Here is a 10325-nt window from a genome sequence, read left to right on the forward strand (position 1 = left end):
GATTAAGTTTAAAGATAGAGAACAGTGACTTTATAACATGGATTGAAAAGATACCACTTGTGTCATCTTAGGTATGACTTTCCTCTGAAGAGTAAGTTTGTGGAAAGTTAGAATGGATGGCCCTAGAGTGGGATAGCAAAACACCTCCCTTATTAAAGGCAGCCTTTGGCCATTCCTTTTGGAACTATTTAAGCAGTTGACTCCTGTTTTCTCTGGGATCTGCCTCTTTGCTGAATCTGGCTCAGTGGACCAATCTTAATATGCAAATTCATAAAACTGGAATAACAATACCGACTTTGAAGAGTCATTGTGAAGATTAGAAAATGTTAGGTGTGATAAATAGAAATACAGCCAGGACCTCAGGTCCCCTTTGTCTTAGGCTGGGTTCTTTAGACGCAGAACCTGAGATAGATTTAGGCCCAAGTGACTCATTGAGAGAGTGGTGTTCAGGAAAAACCTATAACAGAGACAGGGAGGCAAAACGGGAAAGGGCATATCGTTCATCAAGGATATAGTCACAGGTAAAATCTAGTCTTGACCGCTGGAGGACTCTGGAGCATAAATGGTATGGCAGAGTTATGGTTGGGGCAGACTGGCCTTTTGTATTCCAAATGAGTCAGCCATTGACTTTTGGAGACCTGTAGGGGAAAGTGGTTGTTGTGTTGGTGGTAGGGTGACCTCCCAGGCCTACTAGGTGAGTGCACTTATGTCAGCCAGAGGCCATTCTCATGTGCCTCTGCTCCTCAAATGAAAGCTTATAACCCTTAGGACTGTGTCCCTGAGGACTCCATTCTGTCCTCAGTACTTCCTCCTTTGGTCTCCAGTTAGAAGGTATCTTCAGGCTCCCCTTAGAGTATCAAGTGTTTGTAAAACAGAAACAGTGTGCTTCAAGATTCTAGTGCAGTGCTAGGCAGGTAATAGAGGCTCTATAGACGCTAGCTTCTCTTTTTTAATCTTCAGTCTCTAAAACTATCTCTCATTTTAGAGAATCACCGGCAAAGTATCCTCCTTCCAGGCCATGCTGAGGTGAAAAAAATAGAAGAGACTGTAATCAAAGCACCTGGCACATAGTACATGGTTAATAAGTGTTCATTAGCTTTGTCTCAGGATCATTCATGTGTTTTGAACTTTCCTGCGGTGTAGAAGAACTTATTTCAGTCCGTCAAATATCATGGACATTATTATTAACATTAATCACCATAAATATTAAGATCCAAATAGGTGTGGAATCATAATCATTTTGGGGGAATATATTTGCAGAAAATAGTTAAGTTTTATCTTTTAAAAAATCTTTATTTCTGATTCTTTTAAAGCATATACAGTAGACATTATCATCCAATTTGGTACTTAAATATCTGTATTTTTCTTTACTTTAAAAAAATAAATTTATTTATTTTATTTATTTATTGTTGGCTGTGTTGGGTCTTCGTTGCTGCACGTGGGCTTTCCCTAGTGGCGGCGAGCGGGGACTACTCTTCATTGTGGAGCGCGGGCTTCTCATTGCGGTGGCTTCTCTTGTTGTGGAGCGCGGGCTCTAGGCGCGCGGGCTTCAGTAGTTGTGGCGCTTAGGCTCTAGAGCACAGACTCCGCAGTTGTGGTGCACGGGCTTAGTTGCTCCGAGGCATGTGGGATCTTCCTGGACCAAGGATCGAACTCATGTCCCCTGCACTGGCAGGCAGATTCGTAACCACTGCGCCACCAGGGAAGTCCCTACTTTTTTTGGGGAACCGTCCTAAGGATAAGGACTTTCTATTGTATCCCTTGACCATCTCCATGCCTTCTGCCCCTGTCCTTAGCTCACTGTCAGAAGCAAAGAAAGTGCTCAATTAAAACTTAAGATTTGATCAAGTACAGTAGTGGGCAAATTGAGACATCCATGAACTAACTGAAAATAATCTCTTAAAAAAGAGATCACATGAGGAATTTTTTCTAGAATTTTGTGACAATAATTTAGCCCAAACTAAATATTTTAAATGCTCATATCTTTTTGCCTACTAATTGTGCTTTTATGAAAGTACCCTTAAAAACTTGGAACCAAGACCTATGTCCATAAAAAAAAAATAGTTAAATAAATTGTTACATTCAAAGGTCATTAAACAAGAATAAGATACATGTACTGATGAAAAAAGTCCAAAGTGCAAGTGAGAAAACAAATTGCATATATATATAATTTATATACACTTTCACATATACATATATACTTCATATATATGTGTATATAAATTTTTGTACTTAATTGTGAGATAGAGGTTAAACAAACTTTTTTCCTAGGTGAATCAGCAATCATAACACTGTTTATTAAATAGACTGAATTTCCCCCACTAAATTGAAAATGTTAATTTTGTTATATATCAAGTTACCACAGGTAACTGAATCTTTTTCTGGCTGCTGCTGACTTGTCTCTTTCTTTACTAGCATCACATCTAATCTGATCACAGCACTTTTGTAAGCAGTTTTAACAGCCATATAGCAAGTACCCCACCCTGCCTTGCTCAATTTTCCTTTTTAATAAAAATATACAGGCAGTCTCCTGTATTTATCTTCATATTAATGTACAACTTTTATCTGTAACTTACAGCTTTTCCCTGTAGTTTGAAAAACCAAAAGTATTTTATGTGATTGAAATTGCATTAAATATTAATTAATTTGGGCAGGATTGATAATTTTATAAAAGTGTCTTTCTGTTCACTGTCTCTTAGTATAATCTTATGAGTTTTCTACACTCCTACCCCTATTTTGAAGGAATAGGCTATTTCTCTTTTTGTTTTCTAACTGGTTAATGCTGCTTATATAAAGGAAAGGTATTAATTTCATTCATTTATTTTATATCAAGCCACTTAATAAACTCTTATTTGTTTTGATTTTTTTTTTTTTAGTGTTTTGTTGATTCTCCTTCAGCTTTTTTGGAGATTTTTTTGTGTTTCTTTTAACGTTGAGTTAGATACAGGAAGGATACAGTAAATCTGTCCTCTTACAATCAAGTTCAAATTAGTTTCACTCTTATTCTTTATTATCACCATCCTGAAGCACCTTTGCAACCTCCGAGGGAAGAAAGGAAAGCAGTATACAAGCACTTGTGTGACCGGGTCCTCCTGTTCTCACTCTGTCAGGGACACCATGATCAGCAGACTCCTGAACTGGAAATTCCCCTGGTCAGCAGAGAACAAAAACAGCAGCTGATGCATTAGGACCCACAGCCTTGCGAGTCCTGTATGTACCCTGTCAGGTGGATGGGAGCCGGGGAAGGTAGGTTTATTTCAATTTTATAGGACTGATTTGAGTAGTCAGATCCTAGGTGCCTGAAAACCAGCCTGACCTACCCCCTACTCCTCATTCCCCAGTTACAATCAGGATCATAGTGATCTGATCCCCATGGTCATACATTCTACAAGACATCTTCACAAGACAGTAGTCTCTAAATAGGTTTTGCAAAAAGAGAGATGTAAATTTATTCAGTGTAGCTGGTTCAACAATTTTTGTGAACTAATTTCAAAAGGAGGACCTTGATTTTATTTCTTACATGTTTTATATAAGCTGGAAGGACAAGGAGAAACTCATTAATGGTTTTTAGTCCAAGCAATGAACTAGCACATGGAGTTTTCTGCGACCCTTCATGGAACTTCTCTTCCCCTTAACCCCTGTGCTGAACTCTTGGCCCTTTGTGCCATCAGCATGTGGTATTATATTTACCATTTATCATTCTATCCATCTGTTCGTTGAGATTTCAGTGAACTGTCAAGAGTCACCCCCATAACACACCTCCACTACCATCAAACAACAACAACAAATCGTATAGAGGTGGAGTTATTTTACAAGTATTTAAAACTGTATTAAAATAAACTCAAGTGCCTCCATAAACCTCTTTAAAGAAAAGAGAAATAGATGATAAAAATTTCTGAAGCACTTACACACGTGATACCCGTCTAGGAAAAGTTCCTAGTAATTTAGTTACACTGTTTCTTTAACCACATTGCCTAGAATTCTGCTGGATATACATGTTTCAGTTATCTGTATATTTTCTATTAAAAAAATTTTGGCTTTGACTAATAATGGCCGTATAGCAATATCTATTTTGTTATTAAACATTTCGAGCTGGTAGATAGAAATCACCCTTCTTCACTGGGAGATCCTACTGCTGTCAAGCAGACTTTTCAACAACAGGCAGTGGGAGTGTATACCTGTTGGCCCAGTAATATGCAATTATAAATTTACTCCAATTTGGGGAAGATATTTTTCTTAATTAATACAGATATGTATGGTCACTTTTTTCCAATTATAAAAGTAATGTCACCATTAAAGACATTTGAAAAAAATCAATAAGATAAAAGTAATGACAACTCCATTACCCCAACGCAAGGATTCTCCATTGTACCACCTCTGCATCTGCGTTGAATATTATTAGTTAGAAAAATACTGTTGATATCGGCCAAACAATGATATCTCAGTGTTGTTTTATTTTATTTCTCCTACTAGTAATGAATATAAGTTTTATATGTTTATTGATGAGTTGTAATTTATAAATACAATTATTTAAAATTTCCCTTTTGTATTTAGTTAATTTTTTTTTGTATTTTAGCCCCCTTTTTTTTCTGTGGAGTTTTTGGTCAAGTAGTATAAGCTCATAATATCGTAAAGACATTAATGTTTTTAGTATTTTTCTGAGATTTGATATTAATCTCACGATTTTCAGAGTTTATGTATGAAGTTTTATATTTTCATATAGTATAATCTTTCATTTTCTCCCTTATGTCTTTTATCATTTTTTAGCTTAGTAAATCATTTTGCCTCTAGACATTTGATAAATATTCATGTTACTTCTTTTTTCCAACTAATTTCTGTTTAATTTTGCATGTTTACTTCCTTAATTTTTCTGAAGTTTATTTTGGTTGCGTGGAATGAAATGAGGTTCTAAATAGATTTTTTCCAAATTGCTAACTGGTCACTCAGCCCTTATTGACTAAACCTTCACTTTCTCATTGATTAATGGTGTTTCCTTTATTGAATATCACGATGCTATATATAATAGCTTCTAATTCTGGACTGTACATTCTGTTTATTTTTAGTCTAGTAATAAATTGTTTTTATTATAGAGACTAAAGAACGTATAATAGGTTATACATAATAGAATTAGTCCAAACGTAGTTTTTGTACTAATTTTCTTTATTTTATTGTCTCTATTACTTTCCTGATTTATTTTGGAACAATTTGGTCGTGTGTGTGTGTATCACTGAAATTGTGAGAGGAATTAGTTTGAATATAAAAAATTTATTTCAGAAAGATATTTACTATATTATAATAGTGTAAGAATAATAATCTTTCTATACTCTTTCAGGCCCAACAAGTAGCCATGCTATATACTAGTACTTTCTCAGAGTGCACTGAAGGGTTTAGAAATGCAGAATGCAAGCAGGTTGATTATGGTAGCAAATAACTGGTTAGCACAGGCACATGGACACTTTGGTCAAGTTCTATGGCAAGATCCTATTTTTTCATCATTATAATCACAGTCAAAATTTCATAATAAGCACAAAATTCACATCACTTTCAACGTCAATCACAAGGTCAACAGGCTAAAATTAATTACTGGTTAGGTGCTAGATGCTGGGGATACTAAAGGCAGAAGGCTTCTTCAATATGGTTTAAGGCTTAACATGCTCTTTTATACCTCCAGGCTTTATTCTCTCTGCCTGAAACGTCACTCTTTCTGCTTCTCCCCTTTGTAAATTCTTTCCAATCCATGAAGATTGAGGTCGTATATAACTTTCTCTGTTGATCTTCAAAGACCCTGGCAGTTGGACACTTCCTTCTCTTTTACCCCAAGTACTTTGTTTATACTTCTCTGATCACCTTGTCTCTTTGAATTGTAGCTACTTGCATATGCTCCTATCCTTCAATAAATTAAAGTCCTTCAGTGCAGGAACCTTGGTTTTTCACTGTTATAAGCTGAGTGCCTAAGTATTGAGGATAGACTTCAATGCATGTTTACTGAGTGAATATGTAAATGAATAAAAGAAGACATTTTAATTTCCTGAACATTTCTATAGAAAAATTACTGAAACAAAAATTTCTCGGAAGTTTTTGATATGTTTCAAACATTCCGAAGCCATTTAATAGAACTTGGTGAAACTCAAAAATATTAAAAAGTGGTTGTGTGTGTGTGTACATGTGTTTTGTAGGCAGTAATTTCCTCTTAAGATTTCAGTATATGTGTGGGTTAGTTGGCTCATCACTTTTGTTTTCCAAGTAATGTTCAGCCTTAGAAAACATCACTCTGAAGCATAGGTAACTTTGTGAGCTGGACCGAAATGTCATAGCCAAGCTGGACTTTCCCAGGTGTGCTAAATAGAAACTGCAGAGTCTACCTGTGAAAAACATTTACCTGTCAGCAGAACTGACTTTATGTGTGGATAAGGTTGCTAATTCTCTACCTGGTATGTACTTCCTCCAAAAAACTCTTCCTTGTCCAGCTGCAAAGGGACCTAGTAAACTCTCACCATTGTATTGTTCTTTTACAAGTGTTAAAACAAATTAAATCATTATGACCTAGAACACTAAATTAGGCATGTGTTGGATTATGTATGTTTTTTAAATGGCCATCCCACCCCTGAGCATATTCCAAACCCTTTGTAAAACTCTCTTTCGTATTCCGTATCCACAACCTTGAACACAAATTCTGATTCCAACTCTCCTGGACATGAGCTTGTTACCCACTGGTACTTCCCACCTTGGACTTGATCCTTGGTTCCATTTACCTGGTTATAGCCTTGGCTTTTTTTCCTCAGTCTTTCTGGTTTTTCACTTCCTGGGAGCTTTAAGTTGTCTCTGGTCATTGCAGATAAATATCATTTCCAGTGTCTTTAGGCCTTGGGAACTTAATGTCCTGTTGTGCCCAGTAGTAGATGATGGAGCTTCTTCAGGCTTACTCTGGCACAAGCAAAAGTTAAACCCTGCAAGGGTTCTCTGCTACCATCAGTCAGGAGGACGATGACTACAGGTGGCAGGTCCGGAGGAGACCAACTCTTTGGGAAAATGTTAAATATTGTGTATTTCTGGCATCACAGTCAAGTCAGGACCAAGCACATGACATTAGGAATGTTATATTATTCTAGGGTTGTACCATTTAGCATAATATTTTGTTTCAGACAATAAAACTGATGGATGTGTAATAAAAGGGTTTGATGAACTCCACTGTACTTCAGTGATCACCCCACAACCAAGCAAGGTTCCCACATTCCTCTGAGAGCCCTCCCTACCAAAATATATTTTATCAAAAGGCAGTTCTTTATAAGAAGTATATGTAGAGTAGCATGTCAGAAATTGTGCAGTAAGAAATGACTAAGAAAATGACTACGTTATTGCAATATTTGATTTATTAATATCTGACTTATAATTTACAATATACTTTGCTTTACATATTATTATTTGGTTTACCCGATTCTAACCTTAGTCTACTAAAGTATGTTCTCAACAAAACAGATAGTTAAAACACAGTCAAATGATGATACCTCACTCCTCTGCTCAAAACCCTGTCATGGCTTCTCAGGTATCTCACTCAGATTAAAAGTCTAAGTCCTTACATTGAGGTTTACAGTTCTTTCTGTGGTAGTCACTCTCCCCCCAAATCTTCCCTTTTTGCCTATAAAGAGGTTTCAAATTCTCACCATTAGTATTGCCTATTCAGCTCAGGGCCACTAAAAGCAATTAAGTCAAGTGATCTGGAAAATACACTCTGGCCCTCATGATCTAGTTCCCTTTACTTCTCAGATCTCAGCTCACTTTCCTGGCTCATTCAGTCTAGGCACCTGGGCCTCCTTGCTCTTTATCCAACACTGTACTCCTGGGATAAGCCCCCACTTGACCCTGGGCTATTACCCTTTTTATATATTGTCACATTCAACTTGGTAAAGTTTTGTTAAGAATTTTTCCATCTATGCTCACAAGGGATATTGGTACTTAGTTTTCATTACTACCTTTGCCTGGTTTTGGTATCAGAGTAATGCTTGCCACAGAGAATGAATTGGGAAGTATTCCCTCCTGTTCAGTTTTGTACAAGAGTTTGTTTAGAATAGGTATTATATCTTGCTTGTTTGGTAGAATTCATCAATGAAATCATCTGGTCCTGGACTTCTCTTTGTGGACAGGATGTTCATTCAACTTCTTTAATAGATTGCATTTAAAAATAGATTTGATTTCTTAATAGATACAGGGCTATTCACTATCTGTTCCTTCTTGAATGAGCTATGGTAGCTCATACTATTCAAGAAATTTGTACATTTCATTAAGGTTGTTGTGTTTATTGGCATAAAGTTGTTCATAACATTTCTTTATTTTTCTTTTAATATTAGTAGAATTTGTAGTGTCACTTCTCTCATTCTTGGTATTGGTAGTTTGTGTCTTCTCTCTCTTTCTGATCTTGCTTGTGAGAGGTTTATCAGTTTTACTGATTATTCCCAAGAGTAAGTTTTTTATTTAATTGATTTTCTCTGGGTTTTTTTCTGTTTTCTGTTTCATTATTTTCCACTCTGATCTTTATCGTATACTTTCTCCTCCTTCCTCTGGGTTTTATTTGCTCTTATTTTTCTAGTTTCTTTTTTTTTAATTTTTGAATATTATTTATTTTTTTATACAGCAGGTTCTTATTAGGCATGTTTGATGTTTGCTGTGGATTTGTCGTATATGGCCTTTACTATGTTGAGGTAGGTTCCCTCTATGCCCACTTTCTGGAGAGTTTTTATCATAAACAGGTCTTGAATTTTGTCAAAAGCTTTTATTGCATCTTTTGAGATGATCGTATGGTTTTTATTCTTCAATTTGTTAATATGGTTTATCACATTGATTGATTTGCATATATTGAAGAATCCTTGCATTCCTGGGATAAACCCCAGTTGGTCATGGTCTATGATCCTTTTAATATGTTGTTGGATTCTGTTTGCTAGTATTTTGCTGAGGATTTTTGCATCTATATTCATCAGTGATATTGGTCTGTAATTTTCTTTTTTTGTAGTATCTTTGTCTGTTTTTGGTATCAGGGTGATGGTGGCCTCATAGAATGTGTTTGGGAGTGTTACTTCCTCTGCAATTTTTTGGAAGAATTTGAGAAGGATGGGTGTTAGCTCTTCTCTAAATGTTTGATAGAATTCACCTGTGAAGCCATCTGGTCCTGGACTTTTGTTTGTTGGAAGATTTTTAATCACAGTTTCAATTTCATTACTTGTGATTGGTCTGTTCATATTTTCTATTTCTTTCCGGTTCAGTCTTGGAAGGTTATACTCTCTAAGAATTTGTCCATTTTTTCCAGGTTGTCCATTTTATTGGCATAGAGTTGCTTGTAGTAGTGTCTTAGGATGCTTTGTATTTCTTCTGTGTCTGTGGTAACTTCTCCTTTTTCATTTCTAATTTTATTGGTTCGAATCCTCTCCCTCTCTTTCTTGATGAGTCTGGCTAATGGTTTATCAATTTTGTTTATCTTCTCAAAGAGCCAGCTTTTAGTTTTATTGATGTTTGCTATTGTTTTCTTTGTTTCTATTTCATTTGTTTCTGCTCTGATCTTTATGATTTCTTTCCTTCTGCTAACTTTGGGTTTTGTTTGTTCTTCTTTCTCTAGTTCCTTTAAGTGTAAGGTTAGATTGTTTATTTGAGATTTTTCTTGTTTCTTGAGGTAGGCTTGTATAGGTATAAACTTCCTTCTTAGAACTGCTTTTGCTGCATCCCATAGGTTTTGGATCATCGTGTTTTCATTGTCATTTGTCTCTAGGTATTTTTTGATTTCCTCTTTGATTTCTTCAGTGATCTCTTGGTTATTTAGTAATGAAATGTTTAGCCTCCATGTGTTTGTGTTTTTTATGTTTTTTTCCCTGTAATTCATTTCTTATCTCATAGCGCTGTGGTCAGAAAAGATGCTTGGTATGATTTCAATTTTTTTAAATTTACTGAGGCTTGATTTGTGACCCAAGATGTGATCTATGCTGGAGAATGTTCCATGCGCACTTGAGAAGAAAGTGTAATCTGCTGTTTTTGGATGGAATGTCCTATAAATATCAATTAAATCTGTCTAGTCTATTGTGTCATTCAAAGCTTCTGTTTCCTTATTTATTTTCATTTTGGATGATCTGTCCATTGGTGTAAGTGAGGTGTTAAAGTCCCCCACTGTTACTGTGTTACTGTCGATTTCCTCTTTTGTAACTGTTAGCAGTTGCCCTGTGTATTGAGGTGCTCCTATGTTGGGTGCATATATATTTATAATTGTTATGTCTTCTTCTTGGAACGATCCCTTGATCATTATGTAGTGTCCTTCTTTGTCTCTTGTAACATTCTTTATTTTAAAG

The sequence above is a fragment of the Tursiops truncatus genome, chromosome 11 (genome assembly GCF_011762595.2).
Source record: "Tursiops truncatus isolate mTurTru1 chromosome 11, mTurTru1.mat.Y, whole genome shotgun sequence".
NCBI classification, from domain to species: Eukaryota; Metazoa; Chordata; class Mammalia; order Artiodactyla; family Delphinidae; genus Tursiops; species Tursiops truncatus.